Here is a 2,962-nt window from a genome sequence, read left to right as displayed (position 1 = left end):
TGGGTTTATTTGAAGACAGTAGATTGTTTTTTATTGCTCTGAGGTATAACGTAAAAAAACAAACCTTACTTCTCTAGAATATGACACACAGCATCATGGATTCTCTGGATTCCCTCTACAAGGCATTGTTGAATGAAAGTTGTATTTATTGATAAGGTTTTTAAGTCAGCTTCATGTGTCTCCAAAGCTTGGAATGGAAGAAAAAACAGACAGTTATTGAGCTTTAGAGACGATGATATTCTCTCTTCAGACAGAGCCAGCAGTTTCCTGCTGTTTCTAGTCTTTATGCGAAGCTAAACTATAACCGCATGCTGCTTCATATTTACAGTACAGATAACAAAAACTGCCAACTGCAGCTTTCGCCGCTCATCTTATTCGACTCCCCTCCCAGAAAATGTGCGTGGAAAAAAAAATGAAATGTCCTTCAGTTTGCAAAGTAGCTTCAGACTGCCGACCACATGAGGATTTAAAGGGCAGGCAGAGATCCCACGGCAGCACCTGCCCACAGTGAACTCCCACCACAGGATAAAACCAAATCATCTCCAGCCACACAGCTAGTGGCAGCTGTTGCTCTGGGCACACTTCCAAAAAAACAAAGACTCAGAGGAGGAGAGAGAAAGGGGAGAAAGAAGGCACAAAGAGTCTTGTCTTGCCAACACATCATGGCTTCCCAAACAGATCTGACCGTCAATAATTCCACTGCTGTTTTCCGGAGCTGAATGGTTTCTCGACTTAGTGTAAAAGTTGGCACCCAGTGTGTGATAGTGAGAGGCCACAGGCCGGCCAGTGAAAGAGGACTGACACAAGGGTGCACTGTTCAGCCCCGCAGGCCTCCACTGTTTTATGTGCCAAGACTCGACCTTTGTGTGCCGACCACACTCATCTGTTACTGTAGCTGCTGCTCAGTCTGGGTGTTTCCCTCCTACACCATCGCTGCACAGTTTTAAACAAAGAAAGCTATTTTTAATTCCGTTTTTAGGCTGTTGAGATCCCTCCTTTATTAAAGCTTTATGATGTTTACACTGACTGAAATATTCAAGATGGGAGCTTTACGGCTGCACGCCTCCATCAGATGGAAATGTGTCGTTTTATTGCATTCCCCCCAAAATTTTATTTTGGTATCTTTGGAAACTGGAGGATCTCTGATAGAATTTATAATACAGTTCTGTGTGTTTGATCTAAGTTTGGCTTCCTGGAGTGACTTTATAATACCGGATTCATCCCCAGGCTGCTGCTTGTTTAAGGGCCTGAATGTTCACATATATTCAAATATCAACAGACAGAAAGATCCGAGACACGAAATTTACAACCGAATAAATGTAAAAATATTTGAATAAGGAAGCGTAAGTTTAAGGAAAAGGCATAAAGTATAACTGAGAGTTTGTTCAGTTTTTTTTTTTTATAATTGCCCAAACCTCATGTTTAAACATTAAACACAAATTAAAGTTAATCAGAATCGAAAATCAATGATTTGTGTCTGAGACGTTGAATCCGATGCAAACCAAGGAACAAAACCTTACACAAACTAACGAATGTTCCAGGTTTATTGAATTCATGCACATTTTTAAGTGACGGATGACTGATTTTTGATGCAAAGATATTCCAATAATAATATACACTACATGTGGACATTCACACATTTTCCTGCTCTAACAGCCGCCGCTCTTCTGGTTTCAGACTTTCCACCAGATGTTGAACCTGCTTCAGGGATTTGCTTCCATTCAGGCAGAGGAGCAGGACTGAGGTCCAGCACCGATGTTGGCCGACGAGGTCTGACTCACAGTCGGTGTTCCAGTTCATCCCGGAGGTGTCGGATAAGGCTGAGGTCAGAAGTCTGTGCTCAGCAATTAAATTCTTCCACACCAAGCTGAGAAATCCATTATTTACGGAGCTGTCTACGTGCACGGCGACATTGTCATGTTGAAACAAGAAAGAGGCAGCACAAACCGGGGCGGAAAATTTAACCCGAACAAGAATCACAATCAATTTAATTGCACGAAGAACGAGCTGCGCAGGTCAGATGTGTGTGAGGTTGTGTTTATAGTTCAGATGCTGTTGATTCAGAAGTTCCTACACACTGTTCTATAATGCAGATTCAATATTAAACCAGCAAAACGTTTTGTCCTTTATAGTTTTTGCCCAGACATTCAGTGTCAANTGTGATTTAGTTGGCTCGTTGGATGGTCCGATTAGCTCTGTAATGTCACTTATTTAACAGTAATCCGGGGAATTACCACAATTTGTCTGATTTGGATGAACCCTGTTATGCAACTTTTTCCCCTCTTCATGTTTTTAGGAATTCTCCAGACAGAGAGGCCTGAAGTCGCATAACTGTGATGTGAAGTTCTTTGTTCTGAATCTACTGTCACATCAGCTTCAGACAGTGCAGCCACCACTGTGGGGCCACAGTCTTCTCACTCTGCTTCAAAGGGCAGAGAGCGGTCGCTGGTATTGTCAAACATGACTGTCACGGTGGAGAATGTGATTAACCAACAGCAGAAAATGTTTGCCATGCAGCATCGTTTCACCGCAGGAGTCTAAACAAAAGCAGGGGGGGCGCAAACCAACAAACATTCTTTGCAGTAACTCACTCAGCGACAAACAGCGTTCTGATTCTTAGCAGGCAGACTTGTGTGTGTTATGAAACAAGATCAGTGTGAGCCAACAACAGTGGATCCTGTTTTATCCCACTGGAGTTCATGTTTGACAACCACTGCTGTGTTGCTTCCTCATTATTTAACCGCAGTGTCACTTATTGCATTCATTTGCTCATCGTCTAATTAAAATACATTTTGCAGTATCACATTTTATTCACCTGCATTAAAATCTCAAATAGTTTTATTTCAATAACTATTATAAGAACAAATGTGAGATACACTCCACTGCAGTTCAGAGGGAAATGCTTTACTTTTTACTACTTTTCTTAATTTTACAGGTTTAATTGCTCCTTAATTGCTCTGCA

The sequence above is a fragment of the Stegastes partitus genome, unplaced genomic scaffold (assembly GCF_000690725.1).
Source record: "Stegastes partitus isolate 25-593 unplaced genomic scaffold, Stegastes_partitus-1.0.2 Scaffold898, whole genome shotgun sequence".
Classification (NCBI taxonomy): domain Eukaryota; kingdom Metazoa; phylum Chordata; class Actinopteri; family Pomacentridae; genus Stegastes; species Stegastes partitus.
This window is presented reverse-complemented; position numbering follows the sequence as displayed.